This window comes from Bos indicus x Bos taurus, chromosome 10 (genome assembly GCF_003369695.1).
Source record: "Bos indicus x Bos taurus breed Angus x Brahman F1 hybrid chromosome 10, Bos_hybrid_MaternalHap_v2.0, whole genome shotgun sequence".
Lineage (NCBI taxonomy): Eukaryota > Metazoa > Chordata > Mammalia > Artiodactyla > Bovidae > Bos > Bos indicus x Bos taurus.
In genome coordinates, this window is record NC_040085.1 from 20426617 (window position 1) to 20449948 (window position 23332).

The following is a 23332-nucleotide window of genomic DNA, read 5'->3' on the forward strand; positions in this document are numbered from 1 at the left end:
GGTTGCTGTGGAAGGTGCCAGCCCTGCCAAGTTACCTCACTTTAATCCCATCCTGAATTGATGCTTTTGAACTGTGGTGTTAGGGAAGACTCTTGAGAGTCCCTTGGGCTGCAAGGAGAACAAGCCAGTAAATTCTACAGGAAATCAACCTTGAATATTTACTGGGAGGACTGACACTGAAGCTGAAGCTCCAATATTTTGGACACCTGATGTGAAGAGCCAACTCATTGGAAAAGACCCTGATGCTGAGAAAGATGGAAGGCAAAAGGAGAAGGGGACAGCAGAAGATGAGATGGTTAGATAGCATCACTGGACATGAGTTTGAGCAATGGGGACCAGCACTGGAGCAGGAGATAGAGCAGGAGCCACATGTGTGTGGGAGGGCACGCTGGGTAGGTCCTGGCAGGCTGGTCAGAATACTAGTCAGTTATCAATTTGGTGTCTCTGCACTGGGACTGAAAACAAGAGTCTTTGTTCTGACTCTTTTTAAAAAAACATTTCTTTACTCAATTATTTAGCTGCACTGGATCTTAGTTGCTGCACTCAGGACCTTCGATCTTCATAGCAGCATGCAGAATCTTTGAACATTGCAAGCTCAGAGTCTTAGCTACTGGATCACTAGGGAAGACTTTGTTCTCACTCTTCAATAGTGGAAACTCAGTTTCTTAGCAGGGGACCAAGTCCCACTGGTTTTCAAACCAGCTAAAGGGGTTCATCCTCTTAATGTCAGGCCCCAGTGCTGGGGTGTCTAATATATGATTCATTCTGTCACTCCTCTGAGAGGATCTTCAAGTTTGTGATATTTCCTTCCTATTCTGTGTCACTTACAGGTCTTGATGAGATTTGGTGCTGAAAGCTCAGCTTCTGTCTACACCAGTACCAAATCAAATCTCAGAGACAGTTTTGGTTGCCTTTTGGATAGCTTTATTACTTTGCCAGGCAGAGTGGAACACAGCTCCTGGCTTGAGAAACTATGTGTCCCCACCCAGGAGGAGTTGATGAAGAGTTTTATAACAACAGTCCCCAAGGATGGGATTGCTGACAAGCTTAGGGGGTGTGTAGGTCTCAGGTGGTTGGATCTTTTAATCCTGATGAGTTTCTCCTGTCTTCAGGTGGTTTCTTGGCTGCTCCTCCCTCTTGATTAGCAATCTGCCCTTTGGAACTCAGGGAAGGTCATGGAGGCCATGGAGTCTTGCCTATGAGAAATGGAAGACAAAGAGGCCTCTACATGGTCCCACTTGGTTTCAGATTGCATTTCCTCCTTCTACCAGACTCCATGCAGTCCTTTCTTTACAGCTTTGGTTGTAGAAGAACCATTCTGCTAGTCTTCAAGTCATTTGCAGCAAAAGTTCCTCTCTACGTAGTTGTAGGTCTGATGTGTTCTAGTGGGAAGGTAAGTTTGTGGTCTTCCTATTTCACCATCTTGATCCTGTCTCTGGGGTTTTTACATTGTTCATGAATTTAACTTTTTGCACATAAATGAAAAGCGAAAATGAAGTCACTCAGTCATGTCTGATTCTTTGTGACCCATGGACTGTAGTTGGCCAGGCTCCTCTGTCCATGGGATTTTCCAGGCAAGAATACTGGAGTGGGTTGCCATTTCTTCCTCCAGGGGATCTTCCTGACCCAGGGATCGAACCCAGGTCTCCCACATTTCAGGCAGACTCTTTACCATCTGAGCCACCAGGTAATCCCTTCTGCACACAAGGAGTACATAAAAGAGCCTCTTGATGAAAGTGAAAGAGGAGAGTGAAAAAGTTGGCTTAAAGCTCAACATTCAGAAAACAAAGATCGTGGCATCTGGTCCCATCACTTCATAGCAAATAGATGGAGAAACAGTGGAAACAGTGGCAGACTTTAATTTTGGGGGCTCCAAAATCACTGCAGATAGTGACCACAGCCATGAAATAAAAAGACGCTTACTCCTTGGAAGAAAAGTTATGACCAATCTAGACAGCATATTAAAAAGCAGAGATATTACTTTGCCAACAAAGGTCCATCTAGTCAAGGCTATGGTTTTTCCAGTGGTCACGTATGGATGTGAGAGATGGACCATAAAGAAAGCTTAGAAGCGAAGAATTGATGCTTTTGAACTGTGGTGTTGGAGAAGACTCTTAAGAGTCCCATGGACTACAAGGACGTCCAACCAGTCCATCCTAAAGGAAATCAGTCCTGACTGTTCATTGGAAGGACTGATGCTGAAGCTGAAACTCCAATACTTTGGCCACCTGATGTGAAGAGCTGACTTATTTGAAAAGACCCTGATGCTGGGAAAGATTGAGGGCAGGAGGAGAAGGGGATGACATAGGACAAAATGGTTGGATGGCATCACTGACTCAATGGACGTGAGTTTGAATAAACTCTGGGAGTTGGTGATGGACAGGGAGGCCTGGTGTGCTGCAGTTCATGGGGTCGCAAAGAGTCAGACACGACTGAGTGACTGAACTGATTGACTGACTGAGTACATAAAACACTCATGGTTTTAGTATTTTATTCTGTATGTGTTCTGGGTCAATGTCAATTAATTGATTATTTCCTTCATGATGATTTGTGTTTTCTTGTTTCCTCTCATGCTTAGCGAGATCTTTGACTGGATGCCAGATACTGTGAATTTTACCTTGTTTGTTTACTTTGTATGGATATTTTTGTATTTCTATAAATGTTCTTGAACATTTTGCTGGGATACACATAAGCTATTTGGAATCATGTTGAACCTTTTGATTTGTTAGACAAGTACAGAGCAGTAAGTCTGAGTGTGAAAGTTGTTCAGTTGTGTCTGACTCTTTGTGACCTCATGCACTACACAGTCCATGGAATTCTCCAGGTCAGAATACTGGAGTGGGTAGCCTTTTCCTTCTCCAGGAGATCTTCCTAACCCAGGGATTGAACCCAGGTCTCCCACATTGCAGGAGGATTCTTTACCTTATAGGTAGTTCCTTATAGGAAGGTTCCACATTCTTTATAAGGTTCTTCCACATTCTATACACAGTTTCACATTCTTTACCTTATAGGTGGTTCTTGGCCACAAGGGAAGCCCAAGAATACTGGAGCCTATCCCTTCTCCAACGGATCTTCCTGACCCAGTGATCGAACTGGGATCTCCTGAATTGCAGGCGGATTCTTTACCAACTGAGCTATCAGTAGAACCCAGTAACAATCTAGGGCTAATTATTTCCCTCTACTGAGGCAAAGCCTTCCTGAGCACTTGACCTAATGCCCATGAATTTTGACATTTTCCAGCCTGGCTAGTGGGAGTAAGTACTATTCCCGCTGGTCCTTATAGGTGGTTCTTTCCCAGCATCAGGTGATTTTCTCCCACACACGTGATCAGGAATACTCTGCTGAATACCTGAGGGGAACGCTTCACAGATTTCCAAGTTTCTGTCTTGAGGCAGCTGTCTCATGTCAGGTACTTTGTCTTACGAACTCATGTTTCCTCAATCTCTTCACTTCCTCAGTTCCATCTCTTCCTAAGTGCACTGTCCCTTTATTTTGCCTGAAAGTTTTCTCAAGACAGTAAGTTGAATATATCACAGGGCTCACCATGTTCCTGTCTTTCAAGATCAGTGTATTTTGTTGCAAAATGTTCGGTGTCTTGAAAATAATTTTTCCCAGCATTTTGTCCGTTTTTAAAATTGCTTAGGGTGGGAGGGTAGGTCAGATCCATGTTCAGTTCAGTTCAGTTCAGTCGCTCAGTCATGTCCGACTCTTTGAGACCCCCATGAATTGCAGCATGCCAGGCCTCCCTGTCCATCACCAACTTCCAGAGTTCACCCAAACTCATGTCCATTGAGTTGGTGATGCCATCCAGCCATCGCATCTTCTGTCGTCCCCTTCTCCTCCTGCCCCCAATCCCTCACAGCATCAGTCATTTCCAATGAGTCAACTCTTTGCATGAGGTGGCCAAAGTATTGGAGTTTCAGCTTCAACATCAGTCCTTTCAATGAACACCCAGGACTGATCTCCTTTAGGATAGACTGGTTGGACCTCCTTGCAGTCCAAGGGACTCTCAAGAGTCTTCTCCAACACCACAGTTCAAAAGCCTCAATTCTTCAGCACTCACACTCAGCTTTCTTCACAGTCCAACTCTCACATCTACACATGACCACTGGGAAAACCATGGCCTTGACTAGACATACCTTTGTTGGCAAAGTAATGTCTCTGTTTTTTAATAAGCTATCTAGGTTGGTCATAACTTTCCTTCCAAGGAGTAAGCGTCTTTTAATTTCATGGTTGCAATTACCATCTGCAGTGATTTTGGAGCCCCCCAAAATAAAGTCTGCCACTGTTTCCACTGTTTCCCCATCTAATTCCCATGAAGTGATGGGACCAGATGCCATGATCTTTGTTTTCTGAATGTTGAGCTTTAAGCCAATTTTTTCACTCTCCTCTTTCACTTTCATCAAGAGGATTTTGAGCTCCCCTTCACTTTCTGCCATAAGATCCATGTTATTTCAACTCAATTGGAAGATTATATTAGTCCTCTTAAAAATTATTTTGAAGCCAAATCTAAAGTATTTTTATATACAACTGGTTCCCTACAAATTTTTGGAGCTATGTGATCTGTTTTGGCTTTTCTACTGGGAAAATAGTTATGTCATAGTACAGCTGCACTGATGATGAATATCTGCAGTTAGTGATGCAAAAGCTAGAAAATGGATGGGTTGAGTACAAATTTCACAGGACACAAAGATACTTCATTGAGGCAAAAATTGGCATTTTGTTTTTATTGCTGTAGAATATTGGGAAAGAAAGAAAGAAATTCTTTATTTCTATAACATGAGAAGGTGTCCCTAACACGAGACTTTGAGGGTTTTGATGGTTAAAATGTATGTTAATGGGTTTTATATTAAATTTAACTCTTTAGCTATCTGAAATGTGAGAACAAAGCCATACTGTGCTCAATACTCAGACAATTTTTCTTTCATTTCTACAGAGAATTTAATGATAAAGCAATCATATCATGTGGTTATTAAAGCAAAATTAAATTTTCACAACACTATGCCATCTTTATGGTTTGGGACATATTTCTTTTACTTTGATAATTTCTTTCAGACAATTTTTAGCAGAAAGAGAAACTATGATAATGTCAAGAAATATTGACATAAAAAATAATTAAATTTTCTGTTTTAGAACAAATTCAGGTGATTTGATTTTCCTAATTACGTATAAAAGAAAGAAGACACATAAATAAGAATCGAGGTAAACGCTGCCACTGTTGAGCTGAATTTTTGATGCAGATATACTGAGCTTAGAAAAGAAATTTGTATTTTTCTTGTATTTAAGTTTGGAAGGTAATTTCATATTATACATATTTAAAAATTGTTTTCTAAGCTAGTGTTGGTTTTTAAAATTCAATTTTGTTGGTTTCTGCCATTAGAAAATATTGTTATGCAATATGTTTCACTAAGATTTTCTGTGTACTCATGTATATGGGTATGTAATTCAGTCTATGTGTGTGTAAGGAAGTCTTTCAGTCTTTATCTTTAATTTCTTTACACTTGTATGCCTGTTTTGTGTAATGAAGATATTCCTTACTAATTCCAAAATTATGAAAAATATTATAATATACTTGCATCAGTATCTTTAGTGTTGTTTTCTAAATATTACTTTGATGTCTAGTCCACTGTACATTGGGGAGTGAGCTTTTGTGTGTGTTTGTGTGTATGCGTGTGTGTGGTGTGTGGAATGAACACTGGAACCTGTATTACTTTTTCTTGATATACAACACTTGTCTCATCGGATGTATTTTCCTTTTCTCAAGAAAATATGAGATTCTCTATCCTATCATATTTGATACTTCCATATTCCTGCTATTCCTAATCTGTCAAGGAGCAAATTATAAAATCAAAACAAACCAGTGGCAATATCTTGGTCTGTACCTTATAAACTCACTTTGACATGACAGAGGAAAAAAATCTTTGAAATATTTTTTAGAATCATACAGTGAGCAACTAGGCAAGGCATGAGGAAGTATAGATTTGCAGGAAAATGCAATCAATTGAGAGATTTTTTTCATCTAAGACCTGGTTTGCATTCCATTTTGCTAAATAAGATGTTGAAATTACTCTACATTTGTGCTCTGAAGGTTGATTTTCAGTTACTGAAGGTCTTATTTTGTGTCTGTCCATTCTGTGTACCTCTGTAAGCTCAGATACTCAAGTCTTCACAGTGACCCTAAGGGGAAGACATGTGCTGAATTATGAGCCATGAGAATGACATTTCCCTCTAGGTTTTCTCAAACTATCGCGTTTTCACTCTGCTTATAGATATGAAGGTCTGAAGCATAAATATGGCCTCCTTATGTTTGTGAAAAGTAAATTTAAAGCTGCCAAAGGTGCGACTTTTCTTCCTGAACTGAATGGAGAGATACTCTGCGATTTACTCACAGAAGTATGTCTAATTATAAGGATTGAGTGTTTAGACTGTCTTTGCTCAACCATTTAAACCAAGGAACTGATGTTTCCTGATGCTGATAAAGGATGGGAGTTTTGCTGATATAAAAATGTGGCATTCTGAGAAACTGGCACTTAATATTGGATAACATGCCCAAACCAGCTCTTAAAGATACATATCTTCAATGACACTTCCTCAGAATTATTTATTTTAACTTTGAGAATTTGACAACTTTCAAGATCACAATTAAAAATTAACCCTTCAGAAATAGCAGTTGAATAAGGTTTTGTTTAGGGCTCCCTCTCCCTCACCATGTAATCTTTTCCACTATTTGGGATCAGGTTGCAGATTTTGATTTTTCCTGACTCTTTCAAATAAACATTCGCTGCTTTTGTATTTGTATCCATTCCTTTGTGGAGAAGGCAATGGCAACCCACTCCAGTACTCTTGCCTGGAAAATGCCATAAACAGAGGAGCCTGGTAGGCTGCAGTCCATGGGATCACTAGGAGTCGGACATGATTTAGCTACTTCACTTTCACTTTTCACTTTCATGCATTGGAGAATAAAATGGCAACCTACTCCAGTGTTCTTGCTTGGAGAATCCCAGGGACGGGGGAGCCTGGTGGGCTGCCGTCTATGGGGTCACACGGAGTTGGACACGACTGAAGCGACTTAACAACAGCAGCAGCACGGTGGAGTGAGCAGACATGGAGACACACACAGAGGAAAGGAAGGTCGTGACTGCAATCTCTGATGATGAGATTTATATCTTCAGAAGGGCACACAGGATGGGAAGAATTTAGGAGTAGAAAACCTGAGAAGAAACCATGAAGTCTAACTTAAAAAAAAGAAAGATGGGAAAAACACTCACAAGGTCAGTAATGCACCTTAGTGGAAGAGCTCTTCTGAGCGAGAAGAGGAGGCAGAGGAGACTACAACATGGACCAACAATTCCAGGCAATGAGGTGATGGCAACAGTATTTACACCAATTCACACAGCATTTGGTGTTCATGCGACATGATGGACCCTGTTTGATCCCTTGTGAAGGGCATTGATGGTCAGAAATGAGCAAGAGGAAGAAGTCATAAGATCAAGAATGGTCCTCAGAAGAGCAGGATGTTGGTGAGGGGAAGTAGGGATCAAGTACAGCTCTTTTCAGCACAAGTTCTTAACTCCAGGAAGAGAACAGATGCATTTACTTTGGAAGGAGGGAGCACATGAGCCTCCTCTCTGCCTCTCACCCCACTGCCCTCTCTGCCGCTTGTCCTTCTTTACCCTTCCCTCCTGGCCTTCATCTCTCTCTTGCTCTCTTCCTCAGTTCTTCCTTGTTACCTTCTCTCTCTCTCCTCACCTTTTTTCCCTCTCTCTCCCTTTCTCCTTTACTCTCCTTCTTCCTTCACCTTTCCTTCTCTTACCTATAGTCTTCTAGACTGATGTCCTCCTCTAAGGTCACTTTTATTTTACAGGTATTAAAATAGATTGTGAGTTGTCAATTTTAAAATAGTCTAAAGTCTTGGAGCTCAGAATGGCAAGAGGTAGTAAAAATGGGTCCTGCACAGAAACAGAAGGTACAGCCTCACAGTGGACATAACTCCTTCTCTCTTGTATTTCCTTCAGGGAAGTATGGGGACTCTGATCAACATGAAGCCCCTATTTCTGCTCTTCCTGCTGCTGAAGCCACTGCAGTTCATGAGGATATATGATGAATCTTTATCAGACGAACAACGAGAAAGATTAGAAAACTAGATGACTTATATGGTACAGGGCTTATGAGACCACTAGCCTAAGAAACATTCAAATCCCATGTCATTATTGATTCTGAAAGACCATAGTGATCCAGACCACTATAATGATGAAATGAGATGAAATGTGTTCACAATAGACTTTATTGTGTTAAAGAGCATTTCTTCCTCCAAGCATCATATGAGGACATTCAACAGATCTGTGACAACACATTGGTGCAATGTAGCAGTGGGATTAGGAAATGTCACAGGAGCTGGAATGTAATAGCCAGAGTGCATTGCATTTTAACAAGTGGGATCATGATGTCATTTTGTGAATACACTTCATCTTACAAGGAGTGATGGGTCTTTATCACTTGTCAATGGAGAAATGATGTTGGAGAAATTATTCCTGATTCTATAATTGATATTATTAAATTGTAAAGTGTCATCCACCAAGATAGTATCCTCTCCCTACAGTTCTAGAAGTATATTCTCTAAGATGTTAAAGCAAGAAGATAGAACACTATCCTTACTGATAGGATAAGTCAAACTTGAGAATGGAAATTTTGATCCCATTCACTTTCATCATTCACTGCCTGTCTTTTTTCTCCTTAGACCAGGCAAAGTGGGCTGGGTTAAAAGATAGTGCTCTGAGATGTGGTTTCAAACAGGTCACAGAGTTTAGCACATTTTGAATGTGATTTGAGGATGAATGCCTACAGGGGAAGGATAAACAGCACCAAGAGGAATTGGAAATGATTTCTGAGGTGTGCTCCAAAGTTGTATTCATGCGAATTGTGGTTCAATAGAAATAATGCAGTGCATTGACATAGTGAGGTGTCTCTGGTATGCTTATGTGGGGTTTCTAGGTTTGGACAGATCCTTCTCTGTGACACAATTTGAAACAAGAAGAATTGGGAAATGCCTGAGAAATTGTGAAATTCTTCCTCCTAGTGCTATATTTGTAGAATTTCCACTTGTTCTCTTCTTTCTATACAACACAATACTCATGGGAACAAGATAGTATAGATTCTAACAGGAGCCATGTCAACATAAATACCTAAATATTCAGAATAGCAAACTCCCCAAAGTATTCTTATTGTCCAGTGCTACTTTCATTGATTCCCACGTTTTTGTTTTAGCTTAGACATCGCTGTTTACACAACTACACACAATTCCTCACTTTCTGGCAAAGTCACATTTATTCACTATTTCTTCTCAGTTTCCTGTCACTGTGGCTTCATCTGAGAATATTTCACTTCCAAAAGAGGCTGGAGATCCAGTGTGAGAAAAGAAATCAATCTGTCCTGTTTCAGTAATAACTTCTTTCTCTTTGAAAAACTATTATCTTTTTATCATTATTCTCTATAACTTCCTGAAAATGGGATAAGACATAGTGAGGAGAGATGGAGTGCCTGTCTCTCTTGCATGTTTCATTACAATCCAATCTGCATGTGTCTTCCATTCCGTATCTCTATCTTCAGACTCAGAGCTAATGTCCTCATTTATCAGTAAAGACCAAGAGCCTAGGGCCCAAGGCTACCAGACCCCATTCAGTGACTAAGTAAAGGACACCAGAAAATCAAGCCTCTTGATACAAATTTTCATATGGAAACTCAAGACTTTTGATTGTAATGTCTAGTGAATGAGGACCCCACCACCCTTTTGAGAATCACCATGACATCCTCTAAAAGTCAACCTTCTATACATCAGCTGAAGAAGTTCTCCACATAGTCTAGCTTAGGTATGTGCTGTGGACCATCTCATCTAGGCCATATTCACCTCAAAATCTTGAGGTTCTGCCACATACAACATTCTTCAACGTACAAGAAATATATTTTTGAGAATATGGTGTAGTAACTAGTTATAGTAGTAACTAGGCAAGTAATTATCAAAATATATCTCTTTTTCTCAAGATGAAAGATCAGATCCTTACACATTCTATAATTAGAGCCATGGAAGTAGAACAATGATTATTTACACAGATTGTTCCTTTTATCTATTATAACAGACTGTTCTTATTGCATAAGAAACCAGATCTTGGCCCTGACCTACTAGATTTTCTAAGATAGGTAAAAACAGTAATTTACAGCTTTATGCATATTAAGATTGCAATAGATTATTGTCCTCTGCCCATTAGCAGTCTCTCCTTAATAAAACCACACTAATAAAGTGAACATTATCCTTTCCTTAATTCCCATGACGATTTATTTTTTAGGTTAAGAGCCCCTTGAGATAATGCACATTAATTTTACTTAACTGTGGTAAAGTTATTCCTGCTTTTGTGCTTGTTTATGTCCCTTGGCATAATGGCTTCAGGTTTCATCCTCACTGTAGCATAGGTAAGCATTTCCTTCCTTTTGAAGGCTGAATCATAAAACTAAGATCATGGCATCTGGTCCCATCACTTAATGGCAAATAGATGGGGAAACAGTGGAAACGGTGGCTGATTTTATTTTTCTGGGTTCCAAAATCACTGCAGATGGTGACTGCAGCCATGAAATTAAAAGACACTTACTCCTTGGAAGGAAAGTTATGACCAACCTAGACAGCATATTATAAAGCAGAGACATTACTTTGTTGTCAGGAAGCATTTAACAGGAGGCTTCCTGTGTGCTGTTTTGAATCTGTCATGAATCCTCTGTCCCTTATTAATTCCTGAATATTCAGGAATTAAGAGGAGTTGGCAAACCACTCCTGGGGCTTAGGAATGCATGCATTTCCTTCTTTAGTTTTTCCATACAGTGATAAATAACTATTTACGACCCTCTTCCTTTTTATGAACCATATGGTAAAAGTGATCATTTACAATTTTCTCTCTTTGATATGGATTGCCTTATGATAATTTGTAAGTCTGGACTTTTGATTTTTATCTCTGCTGAAAATAGCTACCTTGTAAGACAGTATATATACCCACACTGTGTTGAATAAAACACCTTTGCTCCATCAGAGCTTGGGTCCCCGTGTCTTTCTTTCTATTTTTCTCTCTCTCTCAGGCTAATTCTTTGGAGCACAGAAGCCCACTGAGCTCACTTTCTTGCCTGGGCTTCTAAGACCCTCTTGAGAAGGCACACTGCGCCTTGACCCCCTCGAGAGGGCGTCTGGTGCCTCTATGTAGCAGTGCAAGCCCTGTGTCAAAGGGCTTTATTGGTTTTCTATGTAAACCAAGGAATATCAGCCTCTTTCTCTCTCTTTTACTTTCTTATTGTTGACTCAACCACCAGTTTCTGGTCCATTAAAGGACCTCAACACTTTGTCAACAAAGGTCCGTCTAATCAAGGCTATGGTTTTTCCAGTAGTCATGTATGGATTTGAGAGTTGGACTATAAAGAAAACTGAGCACCAAAGAATTGATGCTTTTGAACTGTGGTGTTGGAGAAGACTCTTGAGAGACCCTTGGACTGCAAGGAGATCCAACCAGTCCATCCTAAAGGAGATCAGTCCTGGGTGTTCATTGGAAGGACTGAAGCTGAAACTCCAATACTTTGGCCACGTGATGCGAAGAGCTGACTCATTTGAGAAGACCCTGATGCTTGGAAAGATTGAGGGCAGGAGGAGAAGGGGATGATAGAGGATGAAATGGTTGGATGGCATCACCAACTCAATGGACATGGGTTTGGGTGAACTCCGGGAGTTGGTGATAGACAGGGAGGCTGGCATGCTGCGGTTCATGGGGTCACAAAGAGTTGGACACAACTGAGCGACTGAACTGAACTGAACTGAATATTTGATTAAATGTATATGTCACATGTTGTTTACTCATCCTTCCACTGATGAACACGTCAATTATTTGTTTATTGTGAATAGTGCTGCTTTGAACATGCATGTACAAATATCTGTTCGTGGTCTCGCTTTCAATTCTTCTGGTTATATACCAAGAAGTGAAATTTTAAATTAAATTTCTTTCAATTTAGAACCACTAACAGAACCACTGACTGTAACTGCCCACCCTGGCCCAGCATCATAGTAACCACTGCAGGAGTTATCTTAAACTAGAGGGTCTAGTAAGGAATGCGAAACCAACAAGCTACCATCAACCAGAAGAATTCAGGAAAAATCAAAAGGAGAGAGGAGATTCCTGTCCATAAGGCCCAGCAACCTCCCAGAATCCTTCTTGCTGGACTCCATCTTGACTGACACATGTTCCACCAGGAAGGATCCAAAGGTAAACCCAATTACCATAAAGCCCAACACTGTAATCCCATGGCAGAACATTTCTCCTGGGTTTCCTTACCCTCCTACTCTCCATCCAGGCCCCTATTCCCAATAAAGTCTCTTGCTTTGACAGCACATGTGTCTCCTTGGACAATTCATTTCTACTTTGTCTCTGTCCATTCGGTGCATCTCTGTAAGCTCAGATACTCAGGTCATTACAGTGACCCTAAGGGGAAGACATGATTTGAGCTGAGCAACAACTGTGTTTCAGTGGAGCCATTGACCCTCTGGGACTTCCAAGTGGCACTGATGGTAAAGAATCCACCTGCCAATTTAGGAGACCTAAGAGACACAGGTTCAATCCCTGGGTTGGCATAATGCTCTGGAGTAAGAAATGGCAACCAATTTCGGTATTTGTGCCTGGAAAATTCCACAGATAGAGGAGCCTGGCAGGCTACAGTCCATGCAGCTGCAAAGAGTCGGACATGACTGAGCACACACACACACACACACACACACACACATTGACCCTCTAATGACCCGTAAGGATCACATTGTTCTCCAGGTTTTCTCATTTTGACCCCATTCTTAGCTTGGTTATGGGTATGAAGGCCTGAAACATAAATATTGCTTCCATATGTTTGTAAAAGCATAAATTTAAATATGCCTAAGGTGAGATTTTTTCCCCCCTGAATTTAATGGAGAGATACTTTGGGATTTACTCACAAAGGTAAGTCTAATTCTAAAGACTGGGTGTTTAGAGTCTCTCTTTGTGCAACCATTCAAGCTAAGGAACTGACATTTCCTGATGCTGATAAAGGGTAGGAGTTCACGGATATGAAAATGTGGCGTTCTGAGAAATTGGCACTTAATATTGGATAACACGCCCAAATCAGCTCTTAAAGACACATTTCTTCAAAGACACATCCTCAGATTTATTTATTTTAACTTTGAGAAACTGACAACTTTCAAGATCACAATAAGAAATAAACTGCTCAGAAACAGCAGTTGAATAAGGTTATGTTTGGGGCTCCCCTTCCCTCACTATGTAATCTTTATTTCAAATATTACTTAGGACCACGTTGTACATATCTTCTGTGTTTTGATTTTCCCCCGCCTTTTCAAATGGACATTTGCTACTTTTGTATTTGGTGTCCGTTCCTTTGTTTGTATTACAAGGGAGCAGCCTTTTGTCAGCAATTGCAGTTCTGCTGGTGTTTTACCTGTGTGGTTTTGCCTTCTCTTCTCAGAAAAAAGCATGAACTTCAGGTGGACCAAAAAGGGGAACTCACATTCCTGGATTTATTCACGTGACAAAGACGAGCCCGATCAGAAAGGTTATTTTCTATGTTGGATGAATGTGAGAGAGGATGGCACATCTTTCAGTGACCCTACATAGTGTTATAAAGGTGGTAATGATTTACCCTGCCATTCTGTGGAGAGGCCCTGCCTGCACACGAACTTAGCATAGAAAGCAGAGTGGAGTGAGAGAGAAAACAAGAGTCTAGTGAAGGACTGGATTTCTTCATCCTGCTGTGTGTCCTGGACGTCTGTCTCTGTGAGTCGGTACAGGTCCTCTTGGGTTTAAGTTAATTTTTTGCGCTCCTGCCCCTGGTCTGGCTAAAACCAGACATTCCCCTTGCTGTAATATTATGAATATTCTGCATCTGTAAAATTTCATTGATTAATATATTTGTATAGTCTGGGAAATAATCCATTCTAAGAATCTATAATTCAATGAATATAGAACACTGACCATCTCAAATATTAGCTCTTACAGTTACAATTGTAGTGGTGTTCTTGTTGTGTCCATGAATACATCCATGGCAACTTAAATTTCCCTTAAATTCTTGGACATTTATGTTTTTGAAGTTGAAATTTTTGTTCCTATGCAGTAAAACTTGCTGTCCATATTGCCATCTAACATATGGTACATAGAATTCAAGCTATTGAAATTGGGGGAAAAGTATCAGATTAAAAAAAAAATTTATTACACTTGCCAAAGTTTTCACTGTAACCAGAAATATAGGATTGTTCCCCTTGTCACACTCTCAGCAGCAATGAATTTGGAAACTGTAATAATTATTACCAGTTTGAAAGATACAAATTTCACTTTTATTCTGTGGTTGGGACTATAAAATTATTATATGATTATTGTCCATTGATGCTTCATATTAAGCTGTATTTACAAATCCTGCTTTTCTTCTTTAAAGAGATTTACACTGAAAACACTTAATGATCCCTCAGAGATATATATTCATGTACCTAAGGAGCCTTTGACTAGTCTCAGTTATTTTAAATTGTAAATAGAGAGTTCTGACCTGGGAGTCAGGACCCACACTTTAGGAGAAAATGCTCTAGACAGACAGCCCCTCTCAGGCCCCTCCCATCCTATACTCTAAGCTGCTTTAACACTCCCAAACAAGTTTAAAAGTAAAGAGGAAAGCCTTGTGAATTTGTTTAAAGCACAAATTTCTGGGTCCATTCACAACAAAATGCTTTTTCACTCTCCTCATTCAACCTCATCAAAGAAGCTCTTTAGTTCCCCTACGCTTTCTGCCATTAGAGTGGTATCATCTGCATATCTGAGATTGTTGATATTTCTCCCTGCAATCTTGATTCCAGCTTGGGTTTCTCTAGCTCATCATTTCACATTATGTACTCTGCATAGAAGTTAAATAAACAGGGTGATAATATACACCCTGGAGATACTCCTTTCCCAATTTTGAACCAGTCCATTCATTGTTCTATGTCTGCTTCTAACTGTTGCTTCTGACCTGCATACAGGTTTCTCAGGAGGCAGGTAAGGTAGTCTTGTATTCCCATCTCTTTAAGAATTTTCCACAGTTTGTTGTGATTTCACAGTCAAAGGCCTGAGCGTAGTCAAAGAAGCAAAAGCAGATGTTTTTCTGGAATTCCCTTGCTTTCTCTATGATCCAATGAATGTTGGCAATTTGATCTCTGGTTCCTTTGCGTCTTCTAAACTCAGCTTGTACGTATGATAAATTCTCGGTTCATGAACTCTGAAGCCTAGCTTGAAGGATTTTGAGCATTACCTTGCTAGCATGAGAAATGAGCACAATTTGAACATTTTTCAATGTTAAAACTGAAAATTTTTAAATTTAAAAATTAAATTTACTATTTAAAAATAACAACAAAAAAAGCTAGTTTGAACATTGTTTGACATTTACCTTCATTTGTTTGGAATGAAAACTAATCTTTTCCAGTCCTGTGAATCATTCAGAAAAAGAATTATCATACACATAAGTGAAAGTGTTAGTTGCTCAGTCTTGTCTGACTCTTTGTGACCCCATGGACTGTAGACTGCCAGGCTGTGTTTCCATGGAATTCTCCAGGCAAAGATTCTGAAGTGGGTAGGCATTCCCTTCTCCGGGGATTTTCCCAATCCAGGGATTGAATTGGGTCTCCTGTTTTGCAGGCAGATTCTTTACCATCTGAGCCACATGGGAAGCCCTGTTAAATACATAAGCTAACTTTTTAAAATTAATTTATTTTTTAATTGAAAGATAATTGCTTTATAGAATCTTGTTGCTTTCTGCCAAATATCAACATGAATCAGCCATAGGTACACTTTTGTCCCCCTCCCTCTTGAACCTCACTCTCATCTCCCTCCCCATCCCACCTGTCTAGGTTGTTACAGAGCATAAGGTAAAATTTTAACTTAGAGATGAGTGAATGAACTTTATTCTCCAAAAAATCAGTACTGAAATTACATATAAACCATGTGAAAAAAAAAAATCACCACCTCTTATACTTCAATATAAATTCCAGATGGATGAAAGGCTTAAACTTTCTGAAAATCCATAAAGACATAAGATAGCGTTTAAGTGAAAACGCATATACTTGGGGGTGAGTGAAGATTTTAAGAAGCCTGAAACCACAGCATGAATTCATAAACAAAGGATGAAGAGGTTAGAGGATATACAAAATGAAGGGCTGTCCTGGCCCTGGTGCTACAGGAGCCTCAACTCTGCTGCCCATGCTCACCCTGTCCTGCTCTTTCCAGCCCAAGAGGCACAGAGACCACAAATACTGATATCCATCTCCACCTTGGTCAGGGTCTCTGGGTTATTTTCAGTATTAGAAAATAACTTGAATTGCCCCATTCGAAGACTTCTTTTCTACCAAGAACACAGTGGAGTAAACAAACAAAAAAACAGAAAACTGTTCTGCAGCAGCACAGCTAGGCTTTGAGGAAAATGGATCTTTTTTTATAGATCTCTAGGCAATGGCACCCCACTCCAGTACTCTTGCCTGGAAAATCCCATGGACAGAGGAGCCTGGTGGGCTGCAGTCCATGGTGTCGCTAAGAGTCAGACACGACTGAGCGACTTCACTTTCACTTTTCACTTTCATGCCTTGGAGAAGGAAATGGCAACCCACTCCAGTGTTCTTGCCTGGAGAATCCCAGGGATGGGGGAGCTTGGTGGGCTGCTATCTATGGGGTCGCACAGAGTTGGACACGACTGAAGCGACTTAGCAGCAGCAGCAGTGACTCAGAGACAAGTTTAGTACTGGCCACTTCGGTGGTCTGTGTGTTTCTGGTAGTCTCTTCTCCTAGAGTTACAAAGTCAACCTAGGGAAGGAGGTACATTCTAGCCTCAGGTGGGGAAGCGAGACTGAAGGAAGTCATACAATAGCACTGAGGAACAGAGATGTGAAAATCAGACTGACTTGTGAAAAAGGCTTGAACCAAGATTCTGCCAGACCTAAAGTAAAATTTGAAGCAATGTCCCTTCACAAAGAGATACTGTTTACTATCAAAACAAAAACAAAGCTATAAGAATATCTTTATCATAAGCTTGTTTGGATGATGATGTTTGTTTAGTGCTGAACTCAGGGCTTGGCGTATACTTGCCTATGATCTTAGGCATTGTTATTTATGATTTTTATTTTTACTTTAAGGCAACCACAAGAATGTACTTAATTCAGCCATTCAACTTTGCTCTTCTCTTTTCCTGTTTCAAGCTCTGCCACTCTTACGGGAGGTCAGTATTCCCAGTATCAGGATATCTGCAGCCCCGTCCTTAACATATCCACTCTCTGAAGCTTTGACCATACAAAGAATAAATGAGGCAAAAGACCATGGGCCAAGATAGGCCAAGAAGCCTGCTCTCTAGTGTACCTGAGGTATTTGCCTTCCCCTGGGAAGAAAGCCTCCTTGAAGAATTATTGCTCAACAGTCAGATCTGGACAGGGATTAAAAAGTGATCAATAGACCCAAGAATCCTCTATAAATGATACCACTTTCCACTCAATAGTAGACTGTGCCCTGATGTCTAGCACTTGGGCCTATTTTCTGGGCCACAGGTCACAACTGTGACCTGGACTGCAGTAAGCCAGGTCTCCCTGTCCCTTACCATCTCCTGGAGTTTGCCCAAGTTCATGTTCATTGTGTTGGTGATGCCATCCACCCATCTCATCCTCTGACACCCTCTTCTCCTGCTCTCACTCTTTTCTAGCATCAGGGACTTTTCCAATGAGTCATCTGTTCACATCAGATGACCAAAATACTGGAGCTTCAGCTTCAGCATCAGTCCTTCCAGTGAATATTCAGGGTAGATCTCCCTTAAGATTGACTGCTTTGATCTCCTTGCTGTCCAAGGGACTTGCAGGAGTCTTTGCCAGCACCACAATTTGAAGGCATCAACTCTTTGGCATTTTGCCTTCTTTACAGTCCAACTCTCACAACCGTACATGACTACTGGAAAGACCATAGCCTTGACTATATGGACCTTTGTCAGCAGAGTAATGTCTCAGCTTTTGTCTCTAGATTTGTCATCACTTTCCTGCCAAGAAGCAACTGTGTTCTGATTTCATGGCTGCAGTCACTGTCTGCAGTGATTTTGGAGTCCAAGAAGAGGAAATGTATCAGCTTCCACATTTCCCCTTCTATTTGGCATACAGTAATGGGGCCAGGTGCCATGATCTTAGTCTTTTGTTCTAATATTTAGTCTTAAGCTGGCTCTTTCACTCTCCTCCTTCACCCTCATCAAGAGGCTCTTTAGTTCCTCTTCACTTTCTGCCATTAGAGTGGTATCATCTGCATATCTGAGATTGTTGATATTTCTCCCGCCTGTCTTGATTTCAGCTTGTAACTCATTCAACCTGGCATTTCTCATGATGCGCTCAGTGTATAGGTTAAACAAACAGAGTGACAGAAGACAGCCCTGTCTTACTCCTTTCTCGATCTTGAACCAATCTGTTGTGCCATACAGGGTTCTAACTGTTGCTTCTTGACCCCCATACAGGTTTCTCAGGAGACAGGTAAGATGGTTCCCTTAAGGAATGTTTTTCTTAAAGTCCCTTAACATATTTAGCATGAAGCGTTATAAAGATGTGCCTCAGAAGTAGGTGCTATATTAAATATTTCCATTTCTTTTTAAGTAGGAGAATTCTTGAAAGAATATAAGGAACTACCCAGTTTCCCATATTTGTGTGGTAAAGACACTTGTTTATGTATATGACAGGTATTGGGGAAATATTAGTGCAGCCTCCAGTGGGGTGAATAGACATGGAGATGCACACATATGGAAGGAAAGTTGTGACTGTGAAGTCTGATGATGAGGGTACCATGATGGCAGATAGGCACACAGGATGGGAAGAATTTAGAGACAGGAAAACCTGAGAAGGAAACATGAAGTCTTCCTTAAAGAAAAGATTAAAAAAAGACTCACAAGGTCAGTAATGTACCTTAGTGAAAGAGTTCTTCTGAGTGGGGAGAGGTGGCCTAGGAGACTGTAATATGGACCCACAATTCCAGGCAATGAGGTGATGGTAATAGTATTTAGACCAATCCACACATATTTGGTGCTCATTTGACATGATGGATCTTGCTTGATCCCTTGTGCAAGGATACTGATGGTCAGAAATGAGCAAGAGGAGAAAGTCAGAAGATGAAGAATGAAGTGAAGTGAAATCACTCAGTAGTGTCCAACTCTTGTGACCCCATGGACTGTAGTCCATCAGGCTCCTCTGTCCATGGGATTCTCTAGGCAAGAATACTGGAGTGGGTTGCCATTTCCTTCTCCAGGGAATCTTCCTGATCCAGGAATCAAACCTGAGTATCCTGCATTGCAGGCAGATTCTTTACTGACTGAACTATGAGGGAAGCCCAAGATGAACAATGGTCCTCAGAAAAGCAAGATGTTGGTGAGGGGGAAAAGGGGATCATGTACAGCTCTTTAGAGCAAGTTCTTAACTCCAGGAAGAGAACAGATACATTTACTTCAGAAGGAGGGAGCGCATGAGCCTCTTCTCTGCCACCTGCCTCAGTGCCCTCTCGACCTCTTGTCCTCTTTCCCTTCCTTCCTTCATCTCTCTCTTGCTCTCTTCCTCAGTTCTTCCTTGTTTCCTTCTCTCTCTCTCTCTCTCTTCACTGTTGTCTCTCTCTGCCTTTCTCCTTTTCTCTCCATTTTCCTTCACCTTTCCCTCTCTTACCCTCAGTCTTCTAGATTGAGTATAGCTCTCCTAAGGTCACCTTGGAGTAAATATTTTACAGGTATTGAAATAGATCCTGAGTTGTCAATTTTTAAATGGTCCAAAGTCTTAGAGCTCAGAACAGCAAAAGGTGGTAGAAATGGGCCTGCATAGGAACAGAAGGCACAGCCTCACGGTAGATATAACTCCTTCTCTCTTATATTCCCTTCAGGGAAACATGGGGACTCTGATCAACGTGCAGCCCCTGTTTCTGCTCTTCCTGCTGCTGAAGCCACTGCAGTTTGTGAGGATAAATGATTCATATTTATCAGATGAACGACGAGAAGAATTAGAAGACTATATAGATGACTTACATGCTACAGGGCCTACCAAACCACCTACCAAAGAAGCATTCAAAACCCATGTTATTATTGATTCTGAAATGCCGTTGACTGACGAAGATTATTGCAATCTAGAAATGAAGAGGAAACGTGTTCACAATAGGCTTTATTGTGCTAAAGAGCATTTCTTCCTCCAAGCATCATATGAGGACATTGAAGAGATGTGTTATAACATATTTGTGAAATGTACAAATGGGATTAGGAAATGTCACAGGAGCCGGCAAATAATATCAGGAGTGCATTGTGTTTTAACAAGTGGGATCATGATGCCATTTTGTGAATACACATCATCTTTCAAGGAGGGATGGGTCTTTATCACTTGTCAATGGGAAGATGATATTGGAGAAATTATCCCTGTGTCTGTAATTGATATTTTGGCCATATAAAGAATCATCCACCAGGAAAATCTCTTTCCCTCCACCCCTCTAGAAGTATATTCTCTAAGATGTTAAGGCAAGAAGATAGAATCCTATCCTTACTGATCCTTACAAGTCAAACTTGAGAATGGAAAATTTGATCCCATTCACTTTCATCGTTCACTGCCTGCCCTTTTTCTCCTAACACCAGGCAAAGGAAAGGTGGGCTGGATTAAGAGATAGTGCTCTGAGACATGGATTCAAACAGGTCACAGAATTTAGCACACTTTGAATTTTTTATGTTGATGAATGCCTGCAGGGAAAGGATGACCAGCACCAAGAGGAATAGGAAATGTTTCCTGATAAACGAAAGTGAAAGCCCCTCAGTCGTGTCCAACTCTTCATGACCCCATGGACTATACAGTCCGTGGAATTCTCCAGAATACTGGAGTGGGTAGCCTTTCCCTTCTCCAAGGGATCTTTCCAACCCAGGGATTGAACCCAGGTCTCTCACATTGCAGGCAGATTCTTTACCAGCTGAGCCACAACGGAAGCTCCAAAGTTGTATTCATGTGAATTTCTGGTTCAGTAGAAATAATAAAGTGCATTGATGTAGCTAGGGGTCTCTGGAATGCTTATGTGGGGTTTTTGGGTTTGACTGACCTTCCTCTGTGACACAACTTGAAACAAAAAGAATTGAAGGGACTTTCATGGTAGTCCAGTGGCTAAGATTCTAGGCTCCCAATACAGGGACCCTGGGTTCCAGTTCTGGTGTTGGAACTCGATCCCGCATGCCTAATCCAAGAGTTTACATGCCGCAAATGTAAACATGCTGCAAGCTCCATCTAAAAATTTGGATGCCACAAAGAAGATCAAGACCTCAAATGCTACAACAAAAACCTGGCACATTAAGTAAATAAATAATTTGTTCTAAAGAAGAGTTGGGAACCACCTGTGACATTGTGAAATTCACATTCCTAGTTGGTATATTTGTAGAATTTTCACTTGTTCTCTTCTTTCCATGCAATACAATACTCATGGGGACAGGAAGATATAGATATAACAAGAACCATCTTAGCATAAATACCTAATATTCAGAATAGCAAGCTCCCCAAAGTAATTTTCAGCTGTCCAGTGCTGCTTTTGTGAATTCCCACATCTTGGTTTCTTTTCTTTTCACTATTTATTAGATTATAGTTGATTTACTATATAAATGTTAGTTGCTTTCAGGTGTACAGAAAAGTAAATCTGTTATGCTTATACATAATATCCACTCCTTTTAAGATTCTTTTTGCATATAGGTCATTATAGAGTATTGAGTAGAGTTCCTTGTGTTACACAGTAGGTCCTTATTAGTTATCTACTTTTTATAGCAATGTGTATATGTCAATCCCAATCTTCTAATTTGTCCCTCCCACATCTTTGTTTTAGCTTAGCCATCACTGTTTATACAAATCCAAACTTTCTGGCATAGTCACATTCATTCACCATTTCTTTTTCTCACCTTGCTGTAGCTGTGGCTTCATCTGAGAAAATTCCACTTCTGAAAGTGGCTGGAGATCCAGGATGAGAAAAGAAATCTGTCTGTCCAGTTTTGGTAACAACTTCTCCCTCCCTTTGTAAAATTCCTTGATATTCTTTGATCATTATTCCCTATAACTTACTGAAAATGGAATAAAAAGGAGTGGGGAGAGATGGGAGGGAGAGTGCCTATCATTCTTACGCATTTCATTGCCATCCAATCTGCACATGTCATCCATCCGCATCTCCACAGGGACATCCATGGGACATGCCAATCTCCATGTCCCATTCCCTATCCTTGTCTTTAGACTCAGAGCTAGGTCCTCATTTATCAACAAGGGCCTAGGGTTCAGTGTTGCCAGACCCCAATTCTGTGACTAAGAAAATCAAGCCTCTAGATAGCACTTTTACATGGAAACTCATAACTTTTCATTGTAATTTCTGAGTGAATGAGGATTCCATCAAACATTTGAGGTCACCATGATACCTTCCAAAACCACTTTTCTAGACATCAGCTGAAGAAATTCTCCACATAGGCTATCTTGGATATGTGCCCTGGACCATCTCATTTGCTTCATGTTCATCTCAAGTATCTTGGGGTTCTACAACATACAATAAATATATTTATTTTTTATGTAATCCTCATAATGTATTTCTTTTTCTCCAGGTAAATTATCAGATCATTACACATTCTGTAATTAAAGCCATGGAAATAAAACAATGATTATTTACACAGATTGTTCCTCTTATCTAATATTACATAAAAATCTAGATCTTGACTCCTACCCACTAGATTCCCTAAGATAATGCAGTTCGTGAGGATAGTTGGTGAATGTTTATCAGATGAATACATTTACTTTCTGCTGTGTCTTTATACTAAACTTTTGAATAAGAAGAGGAATGAATGTGGATTGCTTCATGACATATTAACATGCTTTATTAATAATATAATTAAGATTAGGTAAAATCATAATTTTCAGCTTTATGCATATTAAGATTGCAAAAAATTATGGTCCTGTGCCCTTAGCACAGTATCCTCTCAATAAAACAAAACTACTAAGGTGAACATTATCCCATTACAATTTATTCTTTTTGTTAGTGTCCCTTGAGACGATGCACATTAATTTTACTTAAATGTGGTGAAATTACTTATCCTTCTGTGTTGGTTTATTTTCCTTAGCATAATGACTTTACCTTTCATCCACATTGTAGCATATGTTTGAATTTCCTTCCTTTTGAGGGCTAAATAATATTTGATTAAATGTACATAACACATGTTGTTTATTCTTCCATTTACTGATGAACACTTCCACCATTTGCCTATTGTAAATAGTGCT

At 40.2% G+C, this 23332-nt stretch overlaps 1 long non-coding RNA gene across 1 annotated transcript; it reads left to right on the forward strand.

The window, feature by feature from the left end:
* Positions 1-13620: 13620 nt before the first annotated feature.
* Positions 13621-22728, forward strand: LOC113900011. The gene is made up of 2 exons (XR_003513047.1): positions 13621-13835; positions 19950-22728. It is a non-coding gene; the product is annotated as an uncharacterized LOC113900011 (long non-coding RNA).
* Positions 22729-23332: the final 604 nt, after the last annotated feature.